This window comes from Trichomycterus rosablanca, chromosome 12, assembly GCF_030014385.1.
Source record: "Trichomycterus rosablanca isolate fTriRos1 chromosome 12, fTriRos1.hap1, whole genome shotgun sequence".
In the NCBI taxonomy this organism is placed as follows: Eukaryota; Metazoa; Chordata; class Actinopteri; order Siluriformes; family Trichomycteridae; genus Trichomycterus; species Trichomycterus rosablanca.
Genome location: NC_085999.1, coordinates 17,086,570 through 17,102,030, shown reverse-complemented (window position 1 = coordinate 17,102,030; position 15,461 = coordinate 17,086,570). Strand labels below are relative to the sequence as shown.

Sequence of the window (15,461 nt, the reverse complement as noted above, 5' to 3'; positions counted from 1 at the left end):
GTAGTCACAATGAGAACAGGTACAGCTCCTCAAATACAATAAGTGCAGGCAAGGATTTAAACTATATTGCAGTGCAGCAACCACTCTACCAGCTGTGCCACCATGCAGCCTATTATTTAAGTATCTTTCCTATTTTAGATAAACTGGACAAATCTTGACATTATAGCCATGTTAATCATCTTTCTTTGTAATTAATTGTACATCAGTGCATGATTTGCCCATTTATTCCACCTGCATCTTCCTAATTAGGTTTGTGGTGGTTCTGGAAATACATGGAGGCACTAGGCACAACGCTTTGGACTTAGGCACCAATAAAACACACATGTTTAAATACATACTCACTCAAGTCTTGTATGTTGAGCAATGCCAGCAATCAACTATTAGATCACTCATGAAATAATGGGTAGTTTAGTGATTAAGGTACCTGTTGTTGGTTCAAGCCCCACTGCCAAATAGCCACTTTGGACCCTAGATTAAGACCCTTAACCCTCAATTGCTTGCATTGTATCTATACAATTGTAAGTCGCCTTGGATAAGACCATCTGCTATTTATTTAGATTATCTAGCATAAAAGAAGAAAAAGCCTAGTCTGCATACTTTGCTAAACATTAAAAAAAATTTTTATAATCATATTTTCAAGTTTAAAGCCTTTGGATCCCAAACTAATTACATATACACAGTCAAGTCACATTATTATGACCACTACCTACTTTCGACAACAGTATTGCATAGCTGATGAAGGAAGTCATGTTTTGTGAGCTGGCTTGGTGGGTATATAAGGTGTGCGATAGGCTGTCTGCACATATATCCCTCACTGCTGTCATGGGTAAAATTGTCTTCCCTGGGGCGGAGGGGATCTTCCACCAAGACAATGCGACATGTCACACGGCTAGAAATGTCCGACATTGGTTGGACGAGCATGACCAGGACTTCCAGGTACTACCCTGGCCCCCTAATTCCCCAGACTTGAACTCAATTGAGCATCTGTGGGACCACCTTGACCATCGTGTTCGCTGCATGGATCCTCCCCCACGCACCCTCCAGCAGCTGTGGAATGCACTGCAGTCAGCATGGCTCCAGATATTGTACCTGTGACAACCTACCAGGACCTTATTGAGTCACTCCCAGTCAGTCTAGCTGCTGTCCATGCTGCACATGGCGGTTACTCTGGATATTAGCTGCTGGTCATGGTAATGTGACTAGACTGTGTAAATATTGTTTGGTCAAATCTCTAAATCTCTTAATTAAAAATTTGAGAATTAGTGAATATTGCAAAAATTACAAAGTTAAGAGGATAAAACATTAAATAGCTTCTCTTTGTACTGCTTTTCATTGAATATTCACATAAAAGCACAACAAAAATCTGTGATTTCTGTTTTTATTTGCATTTTAATTAGTTTGGTATATTTTTAGTTGGAATTTTTATTTGACTGCATTGTATGCAAGACAATTAAGGCTATGGTCTTGGTACTTTTGTCAGAGTAATTTTATCCCTTATGAATAAAGACATATCCTTTATAAACAGTGAAACCTAAAACGAAATCCTATAAAAATCATTTCTGGTTACTGCACATTGTTTGGTCCTCAGGCCCTCAGTTTCTCAGTTTCAAGAACATTGATACAGAACCTTTGGGCTACAAAACACTTTACCTAGAAATCCCAAGAGCTTTTAGCTCCTTTCCTGTGCCACATAACTGAAGTGAGCTAACAGGGCCGATAGCTGGTTATTCCAGTTTTCCCATGAGGCCAAGCAAGATATCCAATACAATTTATTGAATTTCTTCAGACAGCTTTAGGATGAGACAGATTAGAAAAATATGAGCTGTCAGTGAGCCACACCAAGTTCTATAGTCAGGAACAAGAGTCACTGTAGAGGCCATCCTGTGCCAGGCTTTTCACTGCTTTAACTTTCCTTCCAAAACTGCCATTCAAAAGATAGACAATGTCAACTCAACAGCTGTGTATACAGACAATTTAAAGCAATTCACTCACTCACAACAATCTAAATCTAAAATCATTAGGTATATATATACACTGATCAGCCATAACATCAAAACCACCTCCTTGTTTCTACACTCACTGTTCATTTTATCAGCTCCACTTACCATATAGAAGCACTTTGTAGTTCTACAATTACTGACTGTAGTCCATCTGTTTCTCTTCATGCTGTGTTAGCTCCCTTTCATGCTTCAATGGTCAGGACCACTACAGAGTAGATATTATTTGGGTGGTGGATCATTCTCAGCACTTCAGTGACACTGACATGGTGGTGGTGTGTTAGTGTGTGTTGTGCTGGTATGAGTGGATAAGACACAGCAGCACTGATGGAGTTTTTAAACACCTAACTGTCACTGCTGGACTGAGAATAGTCCACCAACCAACAGCCCCATGGGCAGCGTTCTGTGACCACTGATGAAGGTCTAGAAAATGACCAACTCAAACAGCAGCAATAGATGAGCGATCGTCTCTGACTTTACCTCTACAAGGTGGACCAACTAGGTAGGAGTGTCTAATAGAGTGGACACGGTATTTAAAAACTCCAGCAGCGCTGCTGTGTCTGATCCACTCATACCAGCACAACACACACTAACCCACCACCACCATGTCAGTGTCACTGCAGTGCTCTGAATGATCCACCACCCAAATAATACCTGCTCTGTAGTGGTCCTGACCATTGAAGAACAGCATGAAAGGTGGCTAACAAAGCATGCAGAGTAACAGATGGGCTACAGTCAGTAATCGTAGAACTACAAGTGCTCCTATATGGTAAGTGGAGCTTATAAAATGGACAGTGAGTGTAGAAACAAGGAGGTGGTTTTAATGTTATAGTTGATCAGTGTATATATTTGGCATTTTTTCTCCCAATTTGGTCATATCTAATTACCTGATTGCATTACGCTTCCTCTCTACTGATGTTGATCTCCACCCTGACTGAGGAGAGCCGAGACTAACACACGCCCCCTCCAACACGTGTGCAATAACCGACTGCATCTTTTCACCCGCACGAGGTGAGTTCATATGCAAATCAGCTTTGTGTACGGCGAGCCACACCCTGATCAACGCATTATCCCTCGTCTCTGTGCAGGCACCATCAATCAGCCAGCAGAGGTCGTAATTGCATCAGTCATGATGTCCCCCTTTGAACAACAACCAATCGTTGTTCGTGTATGCACCCAGCCCGCCGGACACCAGAGCTGAGTTTCAAACCAACAAGTTAGCGTGTTTTACCACTGCACCACCTGAGTGCCTTACATCATTGTACAGTATTTTAAGATAATTCTCATGTTCCACTCTACTTACTTTATATAACATGTGGGAGTTTTTCAGGAGCTGCTCTACATTAGGAGTCGTGTCCCTTCATGTGGCCTATTTTGGCCAGCTGTTGGGAGCACAAAAGGAGTACCTCTTTCCATTGACAATCACCAGTGCCTTGTATCCCTCTGTGCTGCCTAGTTTAGCTGGCATATTTTCTTTCTTCTCTATTATGGCATTAATTTTCTGCAATGCACCAGTTCTACCAGCAACTAAACAGCCCTGGAGCACGCTTGAGTAGTGGTGGTGTTATTTTATACACATTTGGTACAGTGTTGTTGTCATTTTATCTGTCTATAAAATTCCATCAAAATTCGGTCATGCTTTAAGATGCCAGTTCTGGATTGTGGCTTTTTTTCCTGCATTGGAGCCTTTTGCGCCATGTTGATGTAAAAATCACTCGACTGTAAACAGCTGTGTACTGACAGTTTTTCATTAATGGCTGTCCTGTTTCAGTGGCTCCTGGTTTTTCTCTGATTTTCCTTACAAAAACCGAAGACTTGTAATGGATTGGCACCCTGTCCAGGGGTTTCTTTCATTGTGCCCAGTGTTTTCTGGTAGAACCAGGCCTGCCGTGATCCAGACCAGGATAAAACAGTTGACAATAATGAAATGACAGTACACTGGTACTGGTCAATTATTTACTCATAATTAATTATTTAAGCACATTCCGTTTGTGCTTAGCAGTATTTATTTTCACCAGCTTAGCCAGTCTAGACAACACAGATCTGTGAATTGAGGTTTCTAGGTAATTTTCACACTAGCAAGGGGCAAAGATGACATGAACATACAAAATCACAACATATTGACATGAAAATATTGATTTATTAGACTTGTAAATCAAATGATTAAAGATCCTGAAATGCTGGCAGGTGCAGATATGCCTTTGTTACGGTTGTTCTTAGTTGCATCTTAAATTCAAGATTCTGTAACTGTTTGCAGTCCATGGCTGCCCCCTGTAGGTGTAGACTCTGGACAATCAGGCTTGGTAGAAAATCAGCAATAATATTGAATGGTTGACACAATAATGGGTAGTGTATTATCATTACTAATCTATACATTTCCTCATTTTAACAACTGCCCGAGGTCCTCGTAGGTCTAGGGCTATCTTGCATACACAGAGTTATTTAAGGTTTTGTTCCATTATTCTTTTTTTTTCTATTTGGAAATCATTTAGCAGCTTATTTTTGTGTTTGTCAGTGGAATTATTTTTATTATTATTATATTTTTATTATTATTATTAATATTCTTATTATTATTATTATCATTTTATATTATTATTATTTTATTATTATTATTATTATTATTATTTTTTTTTTTTTTTTTTTTTTTTTTTTTTTACATAATACATTTATTTAACTTTACTAACTGCCAGTTATGGTCAGTAGCTTTCAGAAACAATAGGCATTAAGTGGGTAATGGACAAAGCAGTAATACTTTGCCTGATATCACTATATTACCTATTACCACCTGGAAAAGACATAAAAACACAATCAAAGAAGATCAAAGAACTTGGTTCCCTGGAGCTATACAACTATGTCAGCCTTCTTCTGGATATGTCTGTTTCTCAGCCTCTCATAAACATGCCACTGGTAGATTGGTTTCTGTTCATTTTACTAGGTGTAAATGAAGATTAAGTATAAGTTAGTGATGCCTTGTGATTTATTAGTGCCTTCTCCAAATCTCATTCTCATCTTGTGCCCAGTGTTTCTGTGTAGACTCTGTACCCACTGTCATCCTGATCAGCACAAAACAGCTATGATGAATAAAACCAGGTTTGATGGGGCCTATAGTGACTGTAAGAAGTACACCGATCAGGCATAACATTATGACCACTTTCCTAATATTGTGTTGGTCCCCTTTTTGTTGCCAAAACAGCCCTGCAACTGTGATGCACTGTGTATTCTGACACCTTTCTATCAGAACCAGCATTAACTTTTTCAGCAATTTGAGCTACAGTAGCTCGTCTGTTGGATCCGACCACACAGGCCAGCCTTCGCTTCCAACGTGCATCAATGAGCCTTGGCCGCCCATGACCCTGTTGCCGGTTCACCACTGTTCCTTTCTTGGACCACTTTTGATAGATACTGACCACTGCAGACCGGGAACTCCCCACAAGAGCTGCAGTTTTGGAGATGCTGTGACCCAGTCGTCTAGCCATCACAATCTGGCCCTTGTCAATCTCACTCAAATCTTTACGCTTGCTGCCTAATGTATCCCACCCACTAACATGTGCTGTAAGAGGTAATCAGTATTATTCACTTCACCTGTCAGTGCTCATAATGTTATGCCTGGTCAGTGTATATAGATTATTCAGTAGTATATACTGTAGTATATTTGGCATGTTTCTTCCTAAAGCATGTCAGTAGGTGGTTCGGCAGCTCCGAGTTTTGTTTTTCCTTTTTTTTTTTTTTAGTAAGTGATGCTCTGCCATGAATTTGTTCCCTGCTGATAAAGCAGTTACTACAGATAAATAAATTAATAATTAAGTTTAGAAGCGATCAAACCAGTGTTTCCAAAATGGGCTCCAGACCTACCGTCACTCTATAAGAACAAAGCAGAAACTGAAAGATTAATGACTAAATGAATATATTCATTACATCTATTGTCATTGATTTTACAATCCATAGACATTTATTCTCTTTGTGTATGGCTTCCATTCACAGATCCGGTACATGTTGTCTTTCATCAACAAAATGTAGACACATTGACATTTGTTGATGCATTTAAAAACCCAAGCTGCATTTTCATTCACATCTTCCACACAATTGGATGTCCCACATACAAACGCAAATCTAATGTGGCATTAATGCCTTATTAATATTTAATAACACACTTGACATCTGTATTTTCTATTTATTTTAACTTAAAATACCCACATTTTATAGCACTGTGTACCACATTAAATGTGTACATCATATTACAAGAATCAGCTTTTTACCATCTAATGCCAAATCTGTGCTCACATCAGCAATTTCTTGTTTCGAAAATCAGCAAATGGATTTCATATATATACAGTGGACCCTCAATTTAACGGACCTCCATTTAACTGATTTCGGATTTAACAGACAAAATCTGCAAAACCAAATGTCCCACGAGAAGCATACCAAGACCAGTAGTTCAGTAATTGTCCACTAGCCGAAGCACGTCTCTCTGTTTACGTGAGTGATAGGCTTTATTTTGTCGGGAGGCTTCATTAAATTGAGGTTCCACTGTGTGTGTATATATTATATAACTACAATATGTGATGCGTATAGTCTTCATAATTCTTCATGGTGTTATTTGTAACCTATATTGTTACTTTTATTGCTGCCCAGAAGTAATATGCAAGCTGGTTGTCTCAATACATGATAGTCAGCAGTTTCAAATTACAGTATGTAAATTGGTTCTCTTCATTAGACCAGCACAATTATCAAATGTATCTATTTACTTATTTATTTTATTAGGATTTTATTTATTTATTTATTTAGTAGGGTTTTAATGTCATGTTTTACACACTTTGGTTACATTCATGACATGACAGGTAGTTACTGGTTACACAAGATTTAAAACCCACACAGACACTGGGAGAACATGCAATCTCCACACAGAAAGGACCCAGACCACTCCACCTGGGAATCAAACCCAGGACCTTCTTGCTGTGAGGTGACTTGTGCTACCCACCAAACCACCAAACCACCAGTTATCAAAAGTTATTTTTAGGTTAAAGAACTTTGGGAGACATATTGTGAAGCATTAAAACTGCACACAGTTGCTCAGTATTTCACCACAGATGGTTTCATCATCCTCTTTAACAGATTTTCAGGCATGCAAATGTTGAGCAAGGTGATAGTGTGCAGCAGAAAGAAAAGGTTGATGATGAAGAGCTGCTTGATTCCCTCAAGCGACTCCTCTGACATATCATCATACCTTCTCAGCACTAACAAATGACAGAAAATGACCTTTATAATGCTTAATTTACAGTATATATTTCTGAAGTGTGGCTCTTACTAGAGTCTTTAACATTGCAATGATATTGCACTGATATAATATAAATATCATACAGTAAACTATCGTCATAAGAGAATTAATTGGGATCAAGTTTTCATTTTATGTACAATACAAAGAGTAAATAAACAACACTGTTTCTTAATTTATTTAGATGAATAATTTTAATGTAAAATTTCTAGTCTTTTCTTTAATAGAACTCATTGTTGTTACATCACCACTAAACTAACGAACAATTAACTTAAATTCACTTGTACACATTTTTGAAAAGACAGGAGTAGCTGGCAGTGATGGTGGTGCTGTAGCTAAGTATGGAGCTGGCAGCTCAAGAGCCAGTTAAATAATGAGTAAATAACTAAATCACCAGTTTACTGCAGACTATAAACAAACTGCAAACTGATTAAATTAGCAATTTTGAAATATGACAACATGTTTTCCTTTTGGCACAGGGTGTGAACGTGTAATGCCCTGTGATGGATTGGTGTACTGCAGTTCAGAGAAAGGATCCTGACTCACCACAACGATGATCAAGGTAAAACAGTGCACTACCTACTGATAAATTAATTATGTCTGACTAGATTAATGTGCTCCCCAAAACTAAAAATCTTTAAAACCGAGAAATTTGTACCCTTAAACTCAGTGTTCAGCCTTTTTTTTAATGTATTTATTTAATTTCAAATGAACAACAAACAGCTGCTCAGTAAAATGTCATCAAAGTGTGAATATGAGACTAATCTGCATTTGTGTGTAATAACCTTCAAATTCATTTTGAAAGCGTCCACATGTATCTGTGTTTAGCTGGATTTTTCTCCTGTTTCACTTTTGTTGTAACTTGTGTTATAGCTCGGTGTGCTGAGAAATTGTACCAATCAGCTTTTCATAAAAAAAAAAACATGACTTAATGTATTAAAAAAGCGACAAAGAAACACTAAACCTCTCTTAATTATTACTGCTCATAAATTCTCTCCACTAATGAAATACCTCACTCACTGTGCTAGTACAATAAGTCACGTTAAGCTTTGTGCACTGGCACACTCCATAGGAAATAACGGCACAACCAGCACAAAAGCTATTTTTCCGCTTCTCCTGTGAATGTGCCTTTACTGAACGGAATACCGTATTCCAGATCAAGCATCTACACGATTAAGAAGCATAAGAAAACAATAAAGTAAAGGTAAAGTGCAGATTTTATTGTATTTTTATTGATTTTTAACCCCATTATTTTACATAAGCCTAAAATATATGGGACCATGGAACGCAGGTTTCCACATACATCCTTATGGAAAAAAAACTTTGAAACTCAATGCCACTCCCAGATTTACTTTTGATTGACCTGATTAATAGCTAGTTGGTGCATTCCATTGTAGGACTTTATGCAGGCATTGATGTAAAGAGTGTAAATAGTAGGACTGTATAAGCACAAATAAAATAAGATAAGATTCCTTTATTGATCCCCATTGGGAAAATTCGAGTGTAACAGCAGCTCCAGTACAGTGTAAGTACAGTAAATAGAGTAAGTAAAATAGAGTAGAATAAAATAAAAATAAGAAAGTTATAAAAAAAAGTAAATATTAGCCATGTGATGCAATTACTATTATACATCAGTGTGGTAATTACAACAATATACAGTGTATCACAAAAGTGAGTACACCCCTCACATTTCTGCAAATATTTTATTATATCTTTTCATGGGACAACACTATAGAAATAAAACTTGGATATAACTTACAGTAGTCAGTGTACAACTTGTATAGCAGTGTAGATTTACTGTCTTCTGAAAATAACTCAACACACAGCCATTAATGTCTAAATGGCTGGCAACATAAGTGAGTACACCCCACAGTGAACATGTCCAAATTGTGCCCAAAGTGTCAATATTTTGTGTGACCACCATTATTATCCAGCACTGCCTTAACCCTCCTGGGCATGGAATTCACCAGAGCTGCACAGGTTGCTACTGGAATCCTCTTCCACTCCTCCATGATGACATCACGGAGCTGGTGGATGTTAGACACCTTGAACTCCTCCACCTTCCACTTGAGGATGTGCCACAGGTGCTCAATTGGGTTTAGTCCATCACCTTTACCTTCAGCTTCCTCAGCAAGGCAGTTGTCATCTTGGAGGTTGTGTTTGGGGTCGTTATCCTGTTGGAAAACTGCCATGAGGCCCAGTTTTCGAAGGGAGGGGATCATGCTCTGTTTCAGAATGTCACAGTACATGTTGGAATTCATGTTTCCCTCAATGAACTGCAGCTCCCCAGTGCCAGCAACACTCATGCAGCCCAAGACCATGATGCTACCACCACCATGCTTGACTGTAGGCAAGATACAGTTGTCTTGGTACTTCTCACCAGGGCGCCGCCACACATGCTGGACACCATCTGAGCCAAACAAGTTTATCTTGGTCTCGTCAGACCACAGGGCATTCCAGTAATCCATGTTCTTGGACTGATTGTCCTCAGCAAACTGTTTGCGGGCTTTCTTGTGCGTCAGCTTCCTTCTGGGATGACGACCATGCAGACCGAGTTGATGCAGTGTGCGGCGTATGGTCTGAGCACTGACAGGCTGACCTCCCACGTCTTCAACCTCTGCAGCAATGCTGGCAGCACTCATGTGTCTATTTTTTAAAGCCAACCTCTGGATATGACGCCGAACACGTGGACTCAACTTCTTTGGTCGACCCTGGCGAAGCCTGTTCCGAGTGGAACCTGTCCTGGAAAACCGCTGTATGACCTTGGCCACCATGCTGTAGCTCAGTTTCAGGGTGTTAGCAATCTTCTTATAGCCCAGGCCATCTTTGTGGAGAGCAACAATTCTATTTCTCACATCCTCAGAGAGTTCTTTGCCATGAGGTGCCATGTTGAATATCCAGTGGCCAGTATGAGAGAATTGTACCCAAAACACCAAATTTAACAGCCCTGCTCCCCATTTACACCTGGGACCTTGACACATGACACCAGGGAGGGACAACGACACATTTGGGTACAATTTGGACATGTTCACTGTGGGGTGTACTCACTTATGTTGCCAGCTATTTAGACATTAATGGCTGTGTGTTGAGTTATTTTCAGAAGACAGTAAATCTACACTGCTATACAAGCTGTACACTGACTACTCTAAGTTATATCCAAGTTTCATGTCTATAGTGTTGTCCCATGAAAAGATATAATGAAATATTTGCAGAAATGTGAGGGGTGTACTCACTTTTGTGATACACTGTAATAAAAAACCTATATATTCTATATGTAAATATATACATATTTGAAACGAAGAGTCCAGTGCTGGGAAAAGGGTGGGGTGATCTTGAGTTGTTGAAGTTGAGTTAAATAGTGCTCAGCAATGCCTTTAAAGTAGCATTTTAGGCAATGTTTAAAATTTATTATTTGTTATCGTAGAATGACCATATGTCCTCTTTTTTTGGACCTAAAGATGAGTTGGGGATTTCTAAATGGCCAAAAATGTCTGGGATTCAGCTTTTGTAGTCTGCAGATGCTATTCTTTGTGCATTTTTGCTCTGATCTAACCTTTCTCTTTAGGTCTTGCCTTCTCTCACTTCTCTTAAAAAAATGCTGATGTGTAAATGAAAATTCACAGAAAGAATTTCTGTGTTTTTGTCTCGGTCAGGATCCCTGGGAAGCAGAATGCATGACCTGCAAAGTATCTAATAAAGGTGCTAGTTCAGCAAAAAAAAAAAAAAAAAAAAACTGCAGCTAAAGGAAAGAGAGTTTGTGAGGTAAATGAACTATTTTGTGAGACCGAGTAAAACAAAAGATGCTTTTACTGCTGCAGAGGGAGTTTTTGCATTTCAAACCATGTCAGAGTCAGAGTCAGAGTCAGAGAGGTTTTATTGTCATTTCAGCTACATACAAGTACATATTGAAACGAAACAGCGTTCCTCTAGGATCACGGTGTAACACGGTACAAAAAGTGCAAGACAATACAAAACAGTGCAAATACAACAATAAATACAAAAAATCCTATAATAAATAACTACAAAAGATATTCCTAATTATCCCTAATCTAAACAAGTAATTAGAAGACAGGACTAAAGACAAGTGTTAGTACATGATGGTGAATAGATGGCACAATGGTTCATGAGGTAGTGACATGTTGTACATTAGCAGCGTAAAATTGGCAATGCAGATAAGGTGCCTAAAAAGTAAATAAGGTGCAAAATACAAGTAAGGTGCAGAAATTATTGTGCATTTCCAGGAGGTGTGCAAAAATACAAGTAACATAGTCAAAAATGCAAGTAACATAGTCAATACAGATCAGTGTGTGGCAGCAGAAAATTTCCGGAGGAAATTGTTACAGTACTGAGTTTAGGAGTCTGATTGCTTGAGGGATAAAACTGTTACACAGTCTGGTTGTGTTAGTCCGGATGCTGCGGTATCGTCTCCCAGACGGGAGCAAAGTAAAAAGTCCATGTGATGGATGTGTTGGATCGTCCACAATGCTGAGAGCTTTGCGGATGCAGCGGGTGTTAAAAATGTCCGTGAGAGATGGAAGAGCGACCCCGATGATCTTTTCAGCTGTCCTCACTACTCGCTGGAGAGTCTTGCGGTCCGACGCAGTACAATTTCCGAACCAGACAGTGATGCAGCCGCTCAGGATGCTCTCGATTGTTCCTTTGTAGAACGTGGTGAGAATGGGGGGTGGCAGATGAGCTTTCCTCAGTCTTCTCAAAAAGTAGAGACGCTGCTGGGCTTTCTTGGTGATGGAACTGGTGTTAAGGGTCCAGGTGAGATTCTCCTCCAGATGAACACCGAGAAATTTGGTGCTCTTGACGATCTCAACAGATGAGCCGTCGATGTGCAGTGGGGAGTGGTGATGTAGCATCACAACAGCTACAGATCAATAGACTGCAAGTCTGCCTTGTTAAAAAAGTATTTCCCTGATTCTGTAACAGCGTTAACATTTCCAAATGTGTGTACTAAGATAGAGTTTATTGTCAACGCAATTATATCACCACATTCTGGCAAAATAGCTCTACTGATAAACTATTTAATTAGTTTTTTTTTTTTTATTGTTTAGAGCCAAACACTGAACGAAAGGGAATAAGATCATCTGATTATAAAGGCATTTGTTAGTTGTCTTGTTAAAAAGTTGCTATTTATTTATTAAAGTTCGATAACATAGTTGCATTATTGATGCATTTGTCAAATATTTAAACACCCCCTTGTGCAGGTGTCCGTTTGCCCCATACTGCCATCTTACCACAAGTGTCCTCTTTTGAAAAAGCTAAATATGGTCACCCTAGTTAATGATTACTATGTTTAAAAAGAAAATATGTGTCAGTACTAAGGTCCTACACACTAAAGTATCAATAATCATTGAGGTGGGTAGTCAGGACACACTTATTTGGTTTCCTATCCACTTTATTGTAATAGAGTTCACCTAGAGGTGATTGATTGTTTTTGAGGTATGAGCTAAGGGCAGGTCTCAAACTAATGATGTGAATTATATGAAATGATAATGATTTATGCTGAATTATAGTCACCGAGTAAGAATCATATAGGTGAGATGGTGCATTGTGTCTGGGTGAGATACTTTGCTGTACATGGTCTATCATGTCTATTCAACATAAGAGAAAATTTCACTTTTAGGGTTTAATAGTGAGTTATTTGTAGAAATAGTACAACAATAGTACTCTGACTGTTTCATGCTATCCTTGCATGTAGAAACTGATCTTAAAATCACCATGAGCCCATCATCACTTATAAAATTCAAACCATTGCTAAATACGTTGCCTCCCTTGGTTCTAAGTAGCCGTTTGTCATGTATGATATCACAGACCTACCAAACCGCTCAGCCAACAGTGAATCATTTCTTCAGACACCCTTAGTCCTTTGTTCTTAATTTGCAGCATGAGTAAATCAATTCTGTAGGTTTATAGGTCTGTCTGTTCTCCTTTCACATGCAGTTTATATCCAGCTCCGTTTTCACATGCCTGACATTGTATTTGCATGTAGGTCACTCAACGAGGGGTAGACGAAATACTCCTGGGGATGTGAAACAATTATTTAGAAAATCTGCTCTATTTCTCCTTCAGGAAAGAAGCGAGTGTATTAATTATCTCCACAAGTTCATAGTGCTGGTGGCCTGTACCTTCTTTCAAGAGGCATAACTAACTTTAAAAAAAAAAAAAAGAAAAAAGCCATGCTTGATTTTGCTATTACACTGAAAAAAGAATTATTTGTTATTTCCATCTGAAAGACACTGTTCTGAATACATTAGCAAAACAGTAACCAAATTGTGAGAAACCTAACAGTTACCTGAAATTAGCATGTCATTGTTGTGGTAAAATGATAAAAGAAAACAACGATTACCGTGTATCTGAAGAAGAACAAGGAACAGAACTGTTGGCCTCCCTTTATACTACTCTAGTTACATCACACTTGGTGTTGGACTTTGGAACCTCCATTCTGTGCTAATTGTTGTTACTTATCTGCTTACAACATTTTACAACAGCTTAACGACATAAATGTTGCTCATCTTTGTACTTTAGACTCCCAGCCACACCTCAAGCACAATATAAGGATTTAACCAGAGGTATTGGCTATCACCATCATCTTTTTTATACAGTATATAATATATAGTACTGTGCAAAAGTCTCAGGCCACCCTTAGACGTATTGTTTTAGCAATGGTATTATGAATATATATAAGTATTTCTCAGTCTTTTTATTAGAATACAACCCAAACAAACACAGGAAATTTGTGTGCAGCATTAATGAGTAAATAATTAATGCTGTAAATGGAATGGATATCTTTAGCTGGGGTGTCAAACTCATTTTCACAGAGGGCCACATCTGCATTATGGTGGCACTCAAAGGGCCGATTGTAACGTATCCTGCTGTGATTGCAGTCTGCCTTTTAAGTCTTGGACAATTTGTTGTTTTTCTTGGAGGCTAAATTCTGTGCTTGGTGTCAAAATGCCAAATTTATACTGTATATTTATAATGTATATCTACATTTATATTGTACTCCTTTACCACAGACACAGCCTCATAACACAAGAGACGTACCAGTATTTCTTCTTAAAGCACAAACTTGTATTCACTTTCCCATCTTTCATCAAATTACCTTCCTTCTGTTTCAATTTTCTCTTCTTGTACATTTTGGGATTATTTGTAAATGTTTCTCAACATCACTTGTTGGAAAACTGCCTCAGTTAAACGCGATTTGAAAACACTGCCATTTAGTGGTGGAATGCAGTCACTTTGCGGGTCACAAAATCGGCATGCATCATGGGAGAAGCAGTTTATGTACGATTTAACAGTGTATTTTAAAACACTCTTGCGGGCCACATAAAATGACGTGGCGGGCTTGAGTTTGACACGTGTACTATTTCATGCCAAAATGGCAGTTACACCAGACTTGTGCAAGACATGGTTGAGTATTACATACCTATTGTATCAAATAAAATTTAGTGGGAAAGAGTATTATAGGGTAACAGTTTGAAATTTTTGGGTGCACTCGTAGACAATATGGGAAAAGAAGTTGAAGAGTTGAATAAGTGTTTTTGGCCTTCAGTGAAACCTGGTAAAAGGTCTGTTCTGGTTTAATGCGGCATGTCTGCCAGTGGTGTTGGCGATATAATCTAAGTTACTGGGATCAGGAATAAAGACAAGTGTTAATTCATAATGCCATTCCATTTGGAAAGCGTCTGATTGGAATAGGTTTTATTGTTCAGCATGATAACGATCTCATACACTCTGCTAATGCAGTGAAATCATATTTGGAGAGAAAAACACCTGATAAAACACTGACAGTCATGGACTGGCCTGCACAGTCCAGACCTGAATATTTTAAAGGCAGTATGGGATCACCTTGACAGAGACAGAGATAAAAGACAGCTTAAATCTAAAGAAGAACTCTGAGAAAGGCTGAAAGAACAGCCTAGCTTAGAAAACTTTAGGACAGTCTCCCAGAAGAGTTCAAGATGTGCTTAGTGCAAAGAGAGGTCACAGTGAATACTGACTTTTGCCTGTAGAAGTAATTCTGTGATGAAAATTGTATTTTGATATAACATGTTTACACAATCTGTTCATGATGTCCATTTCTTAAACTTGAATGTGTGCAAATTACTTTTTTGTTTTATTAATCACACTGACAACACCTGAATTCACCAATTTGAAGTTGTTCTTCCCTTATAGTCATA

General features: G+C 38.5%; 1 long non-coding RNA gene across 2 annotated transcripts in view; it reads left to right on the top strand.

The window, feature by feature from the left end:
• Positions 1-15,461, top strand: part of LOC134323980 (uncharacterized) — a 140,225-nt gene that overhangs the window by 47,096 nt on the left and 77,668 nt on the right. Inside the window, exons 2-3 of one of the 2 annotated variants that reach the window (XR_010014134.1) lie at positions 7,749-7,831; positions 10,923-10,982. This is a non-coding gene — a long non-coding RNA (uncharacterized LOC134323980). Of the gene's footprint in view, positions 1-7,748; positions 7,832-10,922; positions 10,983-15,461 lie in introns of those variants that run through there. The other variant, XR_010014133.1, reaches the window with a different exon arrangement.